Source organism: Triturus cristatus, chromosome 12 (assembly GCF_964204655.1).
Source record: "Triturus cristatus chromosome 12, aTriCri1.1, whole genome shotgun sequence".
In the NCBI taxonomy this organism is placed as follows: Eukaryota; Metazoa; Chordata; class Amphibia; order Caudata; family Salamandridae; genus Triturus; species Triturus cristatus.
Window position 1 is genome coordinate 219,118,461 of NC_140595.1, and position 15,431 is coordinate 219,133,891.

Consider the following 15,431-nt stretch of genomic DNA (forward strand, 5'->3'; position numbering starts at 1 on the left):
GCTCTTTCCCATGAGGCACCTCTCCTGCACTCTGTTTATGCAAATGAGCAAGCAGAGAGCTCAGGAATAAAACACCAAACTCAAGTCCCCCAAAAAAGCAGCAGGCAATTGCTGGATATTCCCCAACTTCTAATGCTTTTCTTTTAAACAAATGATAAACAGCCTCACCTGTGGCAAGGCTTAAAAAAATTGAATAAACTCTTAAATGTTCCTCTCCACGGAAATCTTTAGTAAAAGGCGAAAGATTTTTTCGTTTTGAAGAGAAACCAGAGTAAGTGACAATATAGCTCTCTAGGGTAAGTGGCGGCACATCAAAGACCCTGTCATTGCGAGGGTGAGGACCTGAAAGGTATTTTCAGGCTCTAAGAAAGAGGGCGAGAACCAGGCCGGTGGGCAAAACAGGCCAACATTTCAAAGTCTCTGCTCAAGGTACAAAAAGGTGGACTGTTCACATGTGTATGTCTGGGAATATGCAAATTTCTTTTGTACTCACCTCAGCTCATTAGGAGTTGTCGGGGCTGCTGGGGAAGGGGAACAGGAAATGTGAATCAGGCTTTTAGTTAAGTGGCACTGTAGGCCTTTTGTCCCCTAGCCATTTTACGCTTTCAACACGCTCTACACATAGCCATGCACCGTATGTGCCTTTTTCACACGTACTTTCATTAAACCTGAATATAGAAGGATATATCTGTCTAGGCTGGAGACACGTGAAACAAGTCTGACGTGCCCCTTCAAGTCTACCTGAGAGGAAGCTGACTCAGGATTGGCGACCTCTCAGGGCACCTCGAACGGGCACAAATAACGGGCAAGCCCTATGAAAAGCACAGCATGAGTCTTGGTCCCACCTTTAAAAAGGAGGGTGACCTCTGGGATCTGGCAGCAGGATCTTTGGGAGATAAGAAAATATACTGCCTGCGATCGTGAAGTTTCAAGTCAGTCAAGAAAAGCAATCTCATGCACTGCACAAGCTCTTTCCCATGAGGCACCTCTCCTGCACTCTGTTTATGCAAATGAGCAAGCAGAGAGCTCAGGAATAAAACACCAAACTCATGTCCCCCAAAAAAGCAGCAGACAATTGCTGGATATTCCCCAACTTCTAATGCTTTTCTTTTAAACAAATGATAAACAGCCTCACCTGTGGCAAGGCTTAAAAAAATTGAATAAACTCTTAAATGTTCCTCTCCACGGAAATCTTTAGTAAAAGGCGAAAGATTTTTTCGTTTTGAAGAGAAACCAGAGTAAGTGACAATATAGCTCTCTAGGGTAAGTGGCGGCACATCAAAGACCCTGTCATTGCGAGGGTGAGGACCTGAAAGGTATTTTCAGGCTCTAAGAAAGAGGGCGAGAACCAGGCCGGTGGGCAAAACAGGCCAACATTTCAAAGTCTCTGCTCAAGGTACAAAAAGGTGGACTGTTCACATGTGTATGTCTGGGAATATGCAAATTTCTTTTGTACTCACCTCAGCTCATTAGGAGTTGTCGGGGCTGCTGGGGAAGGGGAACAGGAAATGTGAATCAGGCTTTTAGTTAAGTGGCACTGTAGGCCTTTTGTCCCCTAGCCATTTTACGCTTTCAACACGCTCTACACATAGCCATGCACCGTATGTGCCTTTTTCACACGTACTTTCATTAAACCTGAATATAGAAGGATATATCTGTCTAGGCTGGAGACACGTGAAACAAGTCTGACGTGCCCCTTCAAGTCTACCTGAGAGGAAGCTGACTCAGGATTGGCGACCTCTCAGGGCACCTCGAACGGGCACAAATAACGGGCAAGCCCTATGAAAAGCACAGCATGAGTCTTGGTCCCACCTTTAAAAAGGAGGGTGACCTCTGGGATCTGGCAGCAGGATCTTTGGGAGATAAGAAAATATACTGCCTGCGATCGTGAAGTTTCAAGTCAGTCAAGAAAAGCAATCTCATGCACTGCACAAGCTCTTTCCCATGAGGCACCTCTCCTGCACTCTGTTTATGCAAATGAGCAAGCAGAGAGCTCAGGAATAAAACACCAAACTCATGTCCCCCAAAAAAGCAGCAGGCAATTGCTGGATATTCCCCAACTTCTAATGCTTTTCTTTTAAACAAATGATAAACAGCCTCACCTGTGGCAAGGCTTAAAAAAATTGAATAAACTCTTAAATGTTCCTCTCCACGGAAATCTTTAGTAAAAGGCGAAAGATTTTTTCGTTTTGAAGAGAAACCAGAGTAAGTGACAATATAGCTCTCTAGGGTAAGTGGCGGCACATCAAAGACCCTGTCATTGCGAGGGTGAGGACCTGAAAGGTATTTTCAGGCTCTAAGAAAGAGGGCGAGAACCAGGCCGGTGGGCAAAACAGGCCAACATTTCAAAGTCTCTGCTCAAGGTACAAAAAGGTGGACTGTTCACATGTGTATGTCTGGGAATATGCAAATTTCTTTTGTACTCACCTCAGCTCATTAGGAGTTGTCGGGGCTGCTGGGGAAGGGGAACAGCAAATGTGAATCAGGCTTTTAGTTAAGTGGCACTGTAGGCCTTTTGTCCCCTAGCCATTTTACGCTTTCAACACGCTCTACACATAGCCATGCACCGTATGTGCCTTTTTCACACGTACTTTCATTAAACCTGAATATAGAAGGATATATCTGTCTAGGCTGGAGACACGTGAAACAAGTCTGACGTGCCCCTTCAAGTCTACCTGAGAGGAAGCTGACTCAGGATTGGGGACCTCTCAGGGCACCTCGAACGGGCACAAATAACGGGCAAGCCCTATGAAAAGCACAGCATGAGTCTTGGTCCCACCTTTAAAAAGGAGGGTGACCTCTGGGATCTGGCAGCAGGATCTTTGGGAGATAAGAAAATATACTGCCTGCGATCGTGAAGTTTCAAGTCAGTCAAGAAAAGCAATCTCATGCACTGCACAAGCTCTTTCCCATGAGGCACCTCTCCTGCACTCTGTTTATGCAAATGAGCAAGCAGAGAGCTCAGGAATAAAACACCAAACTCAAGTCCCCCAAAAAAGCAGCAGGCAATTGCTGGATATTCCCCAACTTCTAATGCTTTTCTTTTAAACAAATGATAAACAGCCTCACCTGTGGCAAGGCTTAAAAAAATTGAATAAACTCTTAAATGTTCCTCTCCACGGAAATCTTTAGTAAAAGGCGAAAGATTTTTTCGTTTTGAAGAGAAACCAGAGTAAGTGACAATATAGCTCTCTAGGGTAAGTGGCGGCACATCAAAGACCCTGTCATTGCGAGGGTGAGGACCTGAAAGGTATTTTCAGGCTCTAAGAAAGAGGGCGAGAACCAGGCCGGTGGGCAAAACAGGCCAACATTTCAAAGTCTCTGCTCAAGGTACAAAAAGGTGGACTGTTCACATGTGTATGTCTGGGAATATGCAAATTTCTTTTGTACTCACCTCAGCTCATTAGGAGTTGTCGGGGCTGCTGGGGAAGGGGAACAGGAAATGTGAATCAGGCTTTTAGTTAAGTGGCACTGTAGGCCTTTTGTCCCCTAGCCATTTTACGCTTTCAACACGCTCTACACATAGCCATGCACCGTATGTGCCTTTTTCACACGTACTTTCATTAAACCTGAATATAGAAGGATATATCTGTCTAGGCTGGAGACACGTGAAACAAGTCTGACGTGCCCCTTCAAGTCTACCTGAGAGGAAGCTGACTCAGGATTGGCGACCTCTCAGGGCACCTCGAACGGGCACAAATAACGGGCAAGCCCTATGAAAAGCACAGCATGAGTCTTGGTCCCACCTTTAAAAAGGAGGGTGACCTCTGGGATCTGGCAGCAGGATCTTTGGGAGATAAGAAAATATACTGCCTGCGATCGTGAAGTTTCAAGTCAGTCAAGAAAAGCAATCTCATGCACTGCACAAGCTCTTTCCCATGAGGCACCTCTCCTGCACTCTGTTTATGCAAATGAGCAAGCAGAGAGCTCAGGAATAAAACACCAAACTCATGTCCCCCAAAAAAGCAGCAGACAATTGCTGGATATTCCCCAACTTCTAATGCTTTTCTTTTAAACAAATGATAAACAGCCTCACCTGTGGCAAGGCTTAAAAAAATTGAATAAACTCTTAAATGTTCCTCTCCACGGAAATCTTTAGTAAAAGGCGAAAGATTTTTTCGTTTTGAAGAGAAACCAGAGTAAGTGACAATATAGCTCTCTAGGGTAAGTGGCGGCACATCAAAGACCCTGTCATTGCGAGGGTGAGGACCTGAAAGGTATTTTCAGGCTCTAAGAAAGAGGGCGAGAACCAGGCCGGTGGGCAAAACAGGCCAACATTTCAAAGTCTCTGCTCAAGGTACAAAAAGGTGGACTGTTCACATGTGTATGTCTGGGAATATGCAAATTTCTTTTGTACTCACCTCAGCTCATTAGGAGTTGTCGGGGCTGCTGGGGAAGGGGAACAGGAAATGTGAATCAGGCTTTTAGTTAAGTGGCACTGTAGGCCTTTTGTCCCCTAGCCATTTTACGCTTTCAACACGCTCTACACATAGCCATGCACCGTATGTGCCTTTTTCACACGTACTTTCATTAAACCTGAATATAGAAGGATATATCTGTCTAGGCTGGAGACACGTGAAACAAGTCTGACGTGCCCCTTCAAGTCTACCTGAGAGGAAGCTGACTCAGGATTGGCGACCTCTCAGGGCACCTCTAACGGGCACAAATAACGGGCACAAATAACGGGCAAGCCCTATGAAAAGCACAGCATGAGTCTTGGTCCCACCTTTAAAAAGGAGGGTGACCTCTGGGATCTGGCAGCAGGATCTTTGGGAGATAAGAAAATATACTGCCTGCGATCGTGAAGTTTCAAGTCAGTCAAGAAAAGCAATCTCATGCACTGCACAAGCTCTTTCCCATGAGGCACCTCTCCTGCACTCTGTTTATGCAAATGAGCAAGCAGAGAGCTCAGGAATAAAACACCAAACTCATGTCCCCCAAAAAAGCAGCAGGCAATTGCTGGATATTCCCCAACTTCTAATGCTTTTCTTTTAAACAAATGATAAACAGCCTCACCTGTGGCAAGGCTTAAAAAAAATGAATAAACTCTTAAATGTTCCTCTCCACGGAAATCTTTAGTAAAAGGCGAAAGATTTTTTCGTTTTGAAGAGAAACCAGAGTAAGTGACAATATAGCTCTCTAGGGTAAGTGGCGGCACATCAAAGACCCTGTCATTGCGAGGGTGAGGACCTGAAAGGTATTTTCAGGCTCTAAGAAAGAGGGCGAGAACCAGGCCGGTGGGCAAAACAGGCCAACATTTCAAAGTCTCTGCTCAAGGTACAAAAAGGTGGACTGTTCACATGTGTATGTCTGGGAATATGCAAATTTCTTTTGTACTCACCTCAGCTCATTAGGAGTTGTCGGGGCTGCTGGGGAAGGGGAACAGCAAATGTGAATCAGGCTTTTAGTTAAGTGGCACTGTAGGCCTTTTGTCCCCTAGCCATTTTACGCTTTCAACACGCTCTACACATAGCCATGCACCGTATGTGCCTTTTTCACACGTACTTTCATTAAACCTGAATATAGAAGGATATATCTGTCTAGGCTGGAGACACGTGAAACAAGTCTGACGTGCCCCTTCAAGTCTACCTGAGAGGAAGCTGACTCAGGATTGGCGACCTCTCAGGGCACCTCGAACGGGCACAAATAACGGGCAAGCCCTATGAAAAGCACAGCATGAGTCTTGGTCCCACCTTTAAAAAGGAGGGTGACCTCTGGGATCTGGCAGCAGGATCTTTGGGAGATAAGAAAATATACTGCGGGGGAGGAGCCAAGATGGCGACCGGAGCAGACGCTTGAGCGCCCGGCTCCGTCGGTCCGTGGCCTCGGACTACTATCCTGATGCCCATCCTCGCCGATTTTCGAGGTGAAACGTGTGCGAAGACGCGCTGACCGTGCTGCCGCTTTCCCGGAGTCTCAGCCCGCCCGGATGCCCGAGTTCTGGGTGCTTTTGTCTTCGGCACTGAAATCCTGCGCCATTACGGCCTTTGCTGGCCCCCTGGAAGCTCCGCAGTTACCGGACCAGCGAGCGCTAACCTGAGCCCCGCGGTCCCGATCTCCCCTCGCACCACGGATCGCTGCCGGATGAGCCCGGAGAGGGACGGCCGGACACCTTCTGCACCCTGTGCCGGCCGGGCTGGAGCTGTGGGGTGGGCCCCGGTGCGGCGTGACTCCGGCCCCGCTCTGATGACCGCGCTGTGGGATGCTGCTGCCCCCTTCGCCTATTGCCTAGCCAGCGGCGAGGGGAACCTGCGAGAAGAGAAGCGATTGTCGGCCGTTCCCGTTGCGGCGTAGACCTGAGGGGAATTGACTCCTTGCCACGACTCCCCCCCCCCCTCGGCCATTGTAACGTATAGCGGCAAAACATGGCGCTGAGTGCCTGCTCGAGGCTGGGGGGTGCTACTCTGGTCTCGCCCGCTGCCCACTTCGCCCTCCCTCTTACGGACACCAGCCCCACGGTGCCGTCCCGGATTGCTGCCGCTGTGGGGGCCCAGCCTCTGCCGACATGCGGCTCCGTTCTGGCTGCCCTGCGGGACTTCCAACTACAGATGTGCGCTGGCCTGCAAGCGCTGAGTGAGCGGCTTGACCCCATACTGTCGGCTGCGGGTCGTGAGCGCACTGTTTGTCATCTACAGGGCGTGGATCTCCCGGTGCTTTTGTCCACTTGCGGGGACGCAACGGCGGTGTATGACTGTGCTACACTGATGCCTTCACCTGGCGCTCCCGGCGCTCAGGGTACACCGCTCTACACCTCAACTGCGGACACTTTGTCCCCCTGGTCATGGCTGCCTGCCTCATTGTTGCCTGCCTCGCCGCGTCCGCTGGACTATCCTGTTGAGCGATACCTAACGGCGTCGAGGAACCGTCCGCGGTGGTCCACGGCTTACTTTTTGTGGAACTCCTGTACCTTAATTGCCAGGTTTGGATTTTATGTGGTGCAAAGAGGGACCTCAACCGATGGTTGGCGGCCATTTCGTGATCCTACTTCACCATCCTTTCACGAGCGGCCATCTTGTCTTTGTCTGCTCGGGACACGGGGCCTTCATGTCCCACGCCCGCGATCGGGCCAGGGCTAGACTGACTTCTATTGCCAGGGTTTATGGACGGGCTGGCCTGGGACTGGAACTGTATGTCTGTTTTGCGCGCACTCATCGCGACTTGTGTCCATTCGCTTACACTGTGGTGCCATGGTGTCTTCGCATGCCGTTTTTTGGAGTAGTGGGCTCTCAGTGTGTGGGGGCCAGGACTGGCTGATGGTTCGGGGCGCTCTGGTGTCCCGTGGGCTCCTCCCCACCTTCTTTTCTGTTTTCTTATTTTCTTTACTCTATTCCCACTTTCTCTCTTCTCTATATTTCGGGTTCATTGGGCGACAGGCACTATGTCGGGGGGGGGGTAGGCCGTAGCCTCCGCATTGGTGTAGGGTGGGGGGATAATACTCTGTTCTTAATTAGTTCTATGGGCCTTTTTTCTTCTATGTCTCTGCGCTCTACTTTCTTCGATTCGGGGTCCGGGTGTGGGGTGGATCAAGTGGGGGCGGCTCCGGAGGGGTGCGTACTTGTTCATGTGACTATCCTGTTATATTTCTGCACCGCCTCACTGTCTGAGTTTTTTACTTCCATTGTTGTTCTTACTGATGTTGCTGCTCTCCCGTGTGGTGAGGCTATCTTGCGGACTCGAATCTCCTTTGTTCTTATCCTTCATTGACTTTTTTCTTTGATAAAATAATCTAAAACTTAAAATTAACCTTCACTTCTCCTTCCCCGGGTGTCAGAGATATCTCCAGTATGTGACTCATAACTCGTTGTTAATCCTGACCATTGACGCACGGGGGGTGTAATGTGGGTATCAGTGCTTCATTGTATCGTGGCCGGCCTGACGGTTGTAGGCCCGTATTTGTTCTTTTAAGATGCACAAATAAAGGTTTTAAAAAAAAAAAAAAAAAAAAAAAAAAAAAAAAAAAAAAGAAAAGAAAATATACTGCCTGCGATTGTGAAGTTTCAAGTCAGTCAAGAAAAGCAATCTCATGCACTGCACAAGCTCTTTCCCATGAGGCACCTCTCCTGCACTCTGTTTATGCAAATGAGCAAGCAGAGAGCTCAGGAATAAAACACCAAACTCATGTCCCCCAAAAAAGCAGCAGACAATTGCTGGATATTCCCCAACTTCTAATGCTTTTCTTTTAAACAAATGATAAACAGCCTCACCTGTGGCAAGGCTTAAAAAAATTGAATAAACTCTTAAATGTTCCTCTCCACGGAAATCTTTAGTAAAAGGCGAAAGATTTTTTCGTTTTGAAGAGAAACCAGAGTAAGTGACAATATAGCTCTCTAGGGTAAGTGGCGGCACATCAAAGACCCTGTCATTGCGAGGGTGAGGACCTGAAAGGTATTTTCAGGCTCTAAGAAAGAGGGCGAGAACCAGGCCGGTGGGCAAAACAGGCCAACATTTCAAAGTCTCTGCTCAAGGTACAAAAAGGTGGACTGTTCACATGTGTATGTCTGGGAATATGCAAATTTCTTTTGTACTCACCTCAGCTCATTAGGAGTTGTCGGGGCTGCTGGGGAAGGGGAACAGGAAATGTGAATCAGGCTTTTAGTTAAGTGGCACTGTAGGCCTTTTGTCCCCTAGCCATTTTACGCTTTCAACACGCTCTACACATAGCCATGCACCGTATGTGCCTTTTTCACACGTACTTTCATTAAACCTGAATATAGAAGGATATATCTGTCTAGGCTGGAGACACGTGAAACAAGTCTGACGTGCCCCTTCAAGTCTACCTGAGAGGAAGCTGACTCAGGATTGGCGACCTCTCAGGGCACCTCGAACGGGCACAAATAACGGGCAAGCCCTATGAAAAGCACAGCATGAGTCTTGGTCCCACCTTTAAAAAGGAGGGTGACCTCTGGGATCTGGCAGCAGGATCTTTGGGAGATAAGAAAATATACTGCCTGCGATCGTGAAGTTTCAAGTCAGTCAAGAAAAGCAATCTCATGCACTGCACAAGCTCTTTCCCATGAGGCACCTCTCCTGCACTCTGTTTATGCAAATGAGCAAGCAGAGAGCTCAGGAATAAAACACCAAACTCATGTCCCCCAAAAAAGCAGCAGACAATTGCTGGATATTCCCCAACTTCTAATGCTTTTCTTTTAAACAAATGATAAACAGCCTCACCTGTGGCAAGGCTTAAAAAAATTGAATAAACTCTTAAATGTTCCTCTCCACGGAAATCTTTAGTAAAAGGCGAAAGATTTTTTCGTTTTGAAGAGAAACCAGAGTAAGTGACAATATAGCTCTCTAGGGTAAGTGGCGGCACATCAAAGACCCTGTCATTGCGAGGGTGAGGACCTGAAAGGTATTTTCAGGCTCTAAGAAAGAGGGCGAGAACCAGGCCGGTGGGCAAAACAGGCCAACATTTCAAAGTCTCTGCTCAAGGTACAAAAAGGTGGACTGTTCACATGTGTATGTCTGGGAATATGCAAATTTCTTTTGTACTCACCTCAGCTCATTAGGAGTTGTCGGGGCTGCTGGGGAAGGGGAACAGGAAATGTGAATCAGGCTTTTAGTTAAGTGGCACTGTAGGCCTTTTGTCCCCTAGCCATTTTACGCTTTCAACACGCTCTACACATAGCCATGCACCGTATGTGCCTTTTTCACACGTACTTTCATTAAACCTGAATATAGAAGGATATATCTGTCTAGGCTGGAGACACGTGAAACAAGTCTGACGTGCCCCTTCAAGTCTACCTGAGAGGAAGCTGACTCAGGATTGGCGACCTCTCAGGGCACCTCGAACGGGCACAAATAACGGGCAAGCCCTATGAAAAGCACAGCATGAGTCTTGGTCCCACCTTTAAAAAGGAGGGTGACCTCTGGGATCTGGCAGCAGGATCTTTGGGAGATAAGAAAATATACTGCCTGCGATCGTGAAGTTTCAAGTCAGTCAAGAAAAGCAATCTCATGCACTGCACAAGCTCTTTCCCATGAGGCACCTCTCCTGCACTCTGTTTATGCAAATGAGCAAGCAGAGAGCTCAGGAATAAAACACCAAACTCATGTCCCCCAAAAAAGCAGCAGACAATTGCTGGATATTCCCCAACTTCTAATGCTTTTCTTTTAAACAAATGATAAACAGCCTCACCTGTGGCAAGGCTTAAAAAAATTGAATAAACTCTTAAATGTTCCTCTCCACGGAAATCTTTAGTAAAAGGCGAAAGATTTTTTCGTTTTGAAGAGAAACCAGAGTAAGTGACAATATAGCTCTCTAGGGTAAGTGGCGGCACATCAAAGACCCTGTCATTGCGAGGGTGAGGACCTGAAAGGTATTTTCAGGCTCTAAGAAAGAGGGCGAGAACCAGGCCGGTGGGCAAAACAGGCCAACATTTCAAAGTCTCTGCTCAAGGTACAAAAAGGTGGACTGTTCACATGTGTATGTCTGGGAATATGCAAATTTCTTTTGTACTCACCTCAGCTCATTAGGAGTTGTCGGGGCTGCTGGGGAAGGGGAACAGGAAATGTGAATCAGGCTTTTAGTTAAGTGGCACTGTAGGCCTTTTGTCCCCTAGCCATTTTACGCTTTCAACACGCTCTACACATAGCCATGCACCGTATGTGCCTTTTTCACACGTACTTTCATTAAACCTGAATATAGAAGGATATATCTGTCTAGGCTGGAGACACGTGAAACAAGTCTGACGTGCCCCTTCAAGTCTACCTGAGAGGAAGCTGACTCAGGATTGGCGACCTCTCAGGGCACCTCGAACGGGCACAAATAACGGGCAAGCCCTATGAAAAGCACAGCATGAGTCTTGGTCCCACCTTTAAAAAGGAGGGTGACCTCTGGGATCTGGCAGCAGGATCTTTGGGAGATAAGAAAATATACTGCCTGCGATCGTGAAGTTTCAAGTCAGTCAAGAAAAGCAATCTCATGCACTGCACAAGCTCTTTCCCATGAGGCACCTCTCCTGCACTCTGTTTATGCAAATGAGCAAGCAGAGAGCTCAGGAATAAAACACAAAACTCATGTCCCCCAAAAAAGCAGCAGACAATTGCTGGATATTCCCCAACTTCTAATGCTTTTCTTTTAAACAAATGATAAACAGCCTCACCTGTGGCAAGGCTTAAAAAAATTGAATAAACTCTTAAATGTTCCTCTCCACGGAAATCTTTAGTAAAAGGCGAAAGATTTTTTCGTTTTGAAGAGAAACCAGAGTAAGTGACAATATAGCTCTCTAGGGTAAGTGGCGGCACATCAAAGACCCTGTCATTGCGAGGGTGAGGACCTGAAAGGTATTTTCAGGCTCTAAGAAAGAGGGCGAGAACCAGGCCGGTGGGCAAAACAGGCCAACATTTCAAAGTCTCTGCTCAAGGTACAAAAAGGTGGACTGTTCACATGTGTATGTCTGGGAATATGCAAATTTCTTTTGTACTCACCTCAGCTCATTAGGAGTTGTCGGGGCTGCTGGGGAAGGGGAACAGGAAATGTGAATCAGGCTTTTAGTTAAGTGGCACTGTAGGCCTTTTGTCCCCTAGCCATTTTACGCTTTCAACACGCTCTACACATAGCCATGCACCGTATGTGCCTTTTTCACACGTACTTTCATTAAACCTGAATATAGAAGGATATATCTGTCTAGGCTGGAGACACGTGAAACAAGTCTGACGTGCCCCTTCAAGTCTACCTGAGAGGAAGCTGACTCAGGATTGGCGACCTCTCAGGGCACCTCTAACGGGCACAAATAACGGGCACAAATAACGGGCAAGCCCTATGAAAAGCACAGCATGAGTCTTGGTCCCACCTTTAAAAAGGAGGGTGACCTCTGGGATCTGGCAGCAGGATCTTTGGGAGATAAGAAAATATACTGCCTGCGATCGTGAAGTTTCAAGTCAGTCAAGAAAAGCAATCTCATGCACTGCACAAGCTCTTTCCCATGAGGCACCTCTCCTGCACTCTGTTTATGCAAATGAGCAAGCAGAGACCTCAGGAATAAAACACCAAACTCATGTCCCCCAAAAAAGCAGTAGACAATTGCTGGATATTCCCCAACTTCTAATGCTTTTCTTTTAAACAAATGATAAACAGCCTCACCTGTGGCAAGGCTTAAAAAAATTGAATAAACTCTTAAATGTTCCTCTCCACGGAAATCTTTAGTAAAAGGCGAAAGATTTTTTCGTTTTGAAGAGAAACCAGAGTAAGTGACAATATAGCTCTCTAGGGTAAGTGGCGGCACATCAAAGACCCTGTCATTGCGAGGGTGAGGACCTGAAAGGTATTTTCAGGCTCTAAGAAAGAGGGCGAGAACCAGGCCGGTGGGCAAAACAGGCCAACATTTCAAAGTCTCTGCTCAAGGTACAAAAAGGTGGACTGTTCACATGTGTATGTCTGGGAATATGCAAATTTCTTTTGTACTCACCTCAGCTCATTAGGAGTTGTCGGGGCTGCTGGGGAAGGGGAACAGCAAATGTGAATCAGGCTTTTAGTTAAGTGGCACTGTAGGCCTTTTGTCCCCTAGCCATTTTACGCTTTCAACACGCTCTACACATAGCCATGCACCGTATGTGCCTTTTTCACACGTACTTTCATTAAACCTGAATATAGAAGGATATATCTGTCTAGGCTGGAGACACGTGAAACAAGTCTGACGTGCCCCTTCAAGTCTACCTGAGAGGAAGCTGACTCAGGATTGGCGACCTCTCAGGGCACCTCGAACGGGCACAAATAACGGGCAAGCCCTATGAAAAGCACAGCATGAGTCTTGGTCCCACCTTTAAAAAGGAGGGTGACCTCTGGGATCTGGCAGCAGGATCTTTGGGAGGTAAGAAAATATACTGCCTGCGATCGTGAAGTTTCAAGTCAGTCAAGAAAAGCAATCTCATGCACTGCACAAGCTCTTTCCCATGAGGCACCTCTCCTGCACTCTGTTTATGCAAATGAGCAAGCAGAGCGCTCAGGAATAAAACACCAAACTCATGTCCCCCAAAAAAGCAGCAGACAATTGCTGGATATTCCCCAACTTCTAATGCTTTTCTTTTAAACAAATGATAAACAGCCTCACCTGTGGCAAGGCTTAAAAAAATTGAATAAACTCTTAAATGTTCCTCTCCACGGAAATCTTTAGTAAAAGGCGAAAGATTTTTTCGTTTTGAAGAGAAACCAGAGTAAGTGACAATATAGCTCTCTAGGGTAAGTGGCGGCACATCAAAGACCCTGTCATTGCGAGGGTGAGGACCTGAAAGGTATTTTCAGGCTCTACGAAAGAGGGCGAGAACCAGGCCGGTGGGCAAAACAGGCCAACATTTCAAAGTCTCTGCTCAAGGTACAAAAAGGTGGACTGTTCACATGTGTATGTCTGGGAATATGCAAATTTCTTTTGTACTCACCTCAGCTCATTAGGAGTTGTCGGGGCTGCTGGGGAAGGGGAACAGGAAATGTGAATCAGGCTTTTAGTTAAGTGGCTCTCTAGGCCTTTTGTCCCCTAGCCATTTTACGCTTTCAACACGCTCTACACATAGCCATGCACCGTATGTGCCTTTTTCACACGTACTTTCATTAAACCTGAATATAGAAGGATATATCTGTCTAGGCTGGAGACACGTGAAACAAGTCTGACGTGCCCCTTCAAGTCTACCTGAGAGGAAGCTGACTCAGGATTGGCGACCTCTCAGGGCACCTCGAACGGGCACAAATAACGGGCAAGCCCTATGAAAAGCACAGCATGAGTCTTGGTCCCACCTTTAAAAAGGAGGGTGACCTCTGGGATCTGGCAGCAGGATCTTTGGGAGATAAGAAAATATACTGCCTGCGATCGTGAAGTTTCAAGTCAGTCAAGAAAAGCAATCTCATGCACTGCACAAGCTCTTTCCCATGAGGCACCTCTCCTGCACTCTGTTTATGCAAATGAGCAAGCAGAGAGCTCAGGAATAAAACACCAAACTCATGTCCCCCAAAAAAGCAGCAGACAATTGCTGGATATTCCCCAACTTCTAATGCTTTTCTTTTAAACAAATGATAAACAGCCTCACCTGTGGCAAGGCTTAAAAAAATTGAATAAACTCTTAAATGTTCCTCTCCACGGAAATCTTTAGTAAAAGGCGAAAGATTTTTTCGTTTTGAAGAGAAACCAGAGTAAGTGACAATATAGCTCTCTAGGGTAAGTGGCGGCACATCAAAGACCCTGTCATTGCGAGGGTGAGGACCTGAAAGGTATTTTCAGGCTCTAAGAAAGAGGGCGAGAACCAGGCCGGTGGGCAAAACAGGCCAACATTTCAAAGTCTCTGCTCAAGGTACAAAAAGGTGGACTGTTCACATGTGTATGTCTGGGAATATGCAAATTTCTTTTGTACTCACCTCAGCTCATTAGGAGTTGTCGGGGCTGCTGGGGAAGGGGAACAGGAAATGTGAATCAGGCTTTTAGTTAAGTGGCACTGTAGGCCTTTTGTCCCCTAGCCATTTTACGCTTTCAACACGCTCTACACATAGCCATGCACCGTATGTGCCTTTTTCACACGTACTTTCATTAAACCTGAATATAGAAGGATATATCTGTCTAGGCTGGAGACACGTGAAACACGTCTGACGTGCCCCTTCAAGTCTACCTGAGAGGAAGCTGACTCAGGATTGGCGACCTCTCAGGGCAACTCGAACGGGCACAAATAACGGGCAAGCCCTATGAAAAGCACAGCATGAGTCTTGGTCCCACCTTTAAAAAGGAGGGTGACCTCTGGGATCTGGCAGCAGGATCTTTGGGAGATAAGAAAATATACTGCCTGCGATCGTGAAGTTTCAAGTCAGTCAAGAAAAGCAATCTCATGCACTGCACAAGCTCTTTCCCATGAGGCACCTCTCCTGCACTCTGTTTATGCAAATGAGCAAGCAGAGAGCTCAGGAATAAAACACCAAACTCATGTCCCCCAAAAAAGCAGCAGACAATTGCTGGATATTCCCCAACTTCTAATGCTTTTCTTTTAAACAAATGATAAACAGCCTCACCTGTGGCAAGGCTTAAAAAAATTGAATAAACTCTTAAATGTTCCTCTCCACGGAAATCTTTAGTAAAAGGCGAAAGATTTTTTCGTTTTGAAGAGAAACCAGAGTAAGTGACAATATAGCTCTCTAGGGTAAGTGGCGGCACATCAAAGACCCTGTCATTGCGAGGGTGAGGACCTGAAAGGTATTTTCAGGCTCTAAGAAAGAGGGCGAGAACCAGGCCGGTGGGCAAAACAGGCCAACATTTCAAAGTCTCTGCTCAAGGTACAAAAAGGTGGACTGTTCACATGTGTATGTCTGGGAATATGCAAATTTCTTTTGTACTCACCTCAGCTCATTAGGAGTTGTCGGGGCTGCTGGGGAAGGGGAACAGGAAATGTGAATCAGGCTTTTAGTTAAGTGGCACTGTAGGCCTTTTGTCCCCTAGCCATTTTACGCTTTCAACACG

At 46.9% G+C, this 15,431-nt stretch overlaps 14 non-coding genes across 14 annotated transcripts; all 14 read right to left on the bottom strand.

The window, feature by feature from the left end:
- Positions 1 to 160: 160 nt before the first annotated feature.
- LOC146775673 (U5 spliceosomal RNA) lies at positions 161 to 275 on the bottom strand. Its single transcript, XR_014973528.1, has one exon. It is a non-coding gene; the product is annotated as a U5 spliceosomal RNA (small nuclear RNA).
- Positions 276 to 1,127: 852 nt separating this feature from the next.
- Positions 1,128 to 1,242, bottom strand: LOC146775674 (U5 spliceosomal RNA). Its single transcript, XR_014973529.1, has one exon. It is a non-coding gene; the product is annotated as a U5 spliceosomal RNA (small nuclear RNA).
- An 852-nt stretch (positions 1,243 to 2,094) lies between these two features.
- LOC146775675 (U5 spliceosomal RNA) lies at positions 2,095 to 2,209 on the bottom strand. The gene has a single exon (XR_014973530.1). It is a non-coding gene; the product is annotated as a U5 spliceosomal RNA (small nuclear RNA).
- Positions 2,210 to 3,061: 852 nt separating this feature from the next.
- Positions 3,062 to 3,176, bottom strand: LOC146775676 (U5 spliceosomal RNA). The gene has a single exon (XR_014973531.1). It is a non-coding gene; the product is annotated as a U5 spliceosomal RNA (small nuclear RNA).
- Positions 3,177 to 4,028: 852 nt separating this feature from the next.
- Positions 4,029 to 4,143, bottom strand: LOC146775677 (U5 spliceosomal RNA). Its single transcript, XR_014973532.1, has one exon. It is a non-coding gene; the product is annotated as a U5 spliceosomal RNA (small nuclear RNA).
- An 865-nt stretch (positions 4,144 to 5,008) lies between these two features.
- LOC146775678 (U5 spliceosomal RNA) lies at positions 5,009 to 5,123 on the bottom strand. The gene has a single exon (XR_014973769.1). It is a non-coding gene; the product is annotated as a U5 spliceosomal RNA (small nuclear RNA).
- A 3,073-nt stretch (positions 5,124 to 8,196) lies between these two features.
- On the bottom strand, positions 8,197 to 8,311 carry LOC146775679 (U5 spliceosomal RNA). Its single transcript, XR_014973533.1, has one exon. It is a non-coding gene; the product is annotated as a U5 spliceosomal RNA (small nuclear RNA).
- Positions 8,312 to 9,163: 852 nt separating this feature from the next.
- On the bottom strand, positions 9,164 to 9,278 carry LOC146775680 (U5 spliceosomal RNA). Its single transcript, XR_014973534.1, has one exon. It is a non-coding gene; the product is annotated as a U5 spliceosomal RNA (small nuclear RNA).
- An 852-nt stretch (positions 9,279 to 10,130) lies between these two features.
- Positions 10,131 to 10,245, bottom strand: LOC146775681 (U5 spliceosomal RNA). Its single transcript, XR_014973535.1, has one exon. It is a non-coding gene; the product is annotated as a U5 spliceosomal RNA (small nuclear RNA).
- Positions 10,246 to 11,097: 852 nt separating this feature from the next.
- Positions 11,098 to 11,212, bottom strand: LOC146775682 (U5 spliceosomal RNA). Its single transcript, XR_014973536.1, has one exon. It is a non-coding gene; the product is annotated as a U5 spliceosomal RNA (small nuclear RNA).
- An 865-nt stretch (positions 11,213 to 12,077) lies between these two features.
- On the bottom strand, positions 12,078 to 12,192 carry LOC146775683 (U5 spliceosomal RNA). Its single transcript, XR_014973538.1, has one exon. It is a non-coding gene; the product is annotated as a U5 spliceosomal RNA (small nuclear RNA).
- An 852-nt stretch (positions 12,193 to 13,044) lies between these two features.
- LOC146775684 (U5 spliceosomal RNA) lies at positions 13,045 to 13,159 on the bottom strand. Its single transcript, XR_014973539.1, has one exon. It is a non-coding gene; the product is annotated as a U5 spliceosomal RNA (small nuclear RNA).
- Positions 13,160 to 14,011: 852 nt separating this feature from the next.
- LOC146775685 (U5 spliceosomal RNA) lies at positions 14,012 to 14,126 on the bottom strand. The gene has a single exon (XR_014973540.1). It is a non-coding gene; the product is annotated as a U5 spliceosomal RNA (small nuclear RNA).
- Positions 14,127 to 14,978: 852 nt separating this feature from the next.
- LOC146775686 (U5 spliceosomal RNA) lies at positions 14,979 to 15,093 on the bottom strand. The gene has a single exon (XR_014973541.1). It is a non-coding gene; the product is annotated as a U5 spliceosomal RNA (small nuclear RNA).
- Between the last annotated feature and the right edge of the window lie 338 nt (positions 15,094 to 15,431).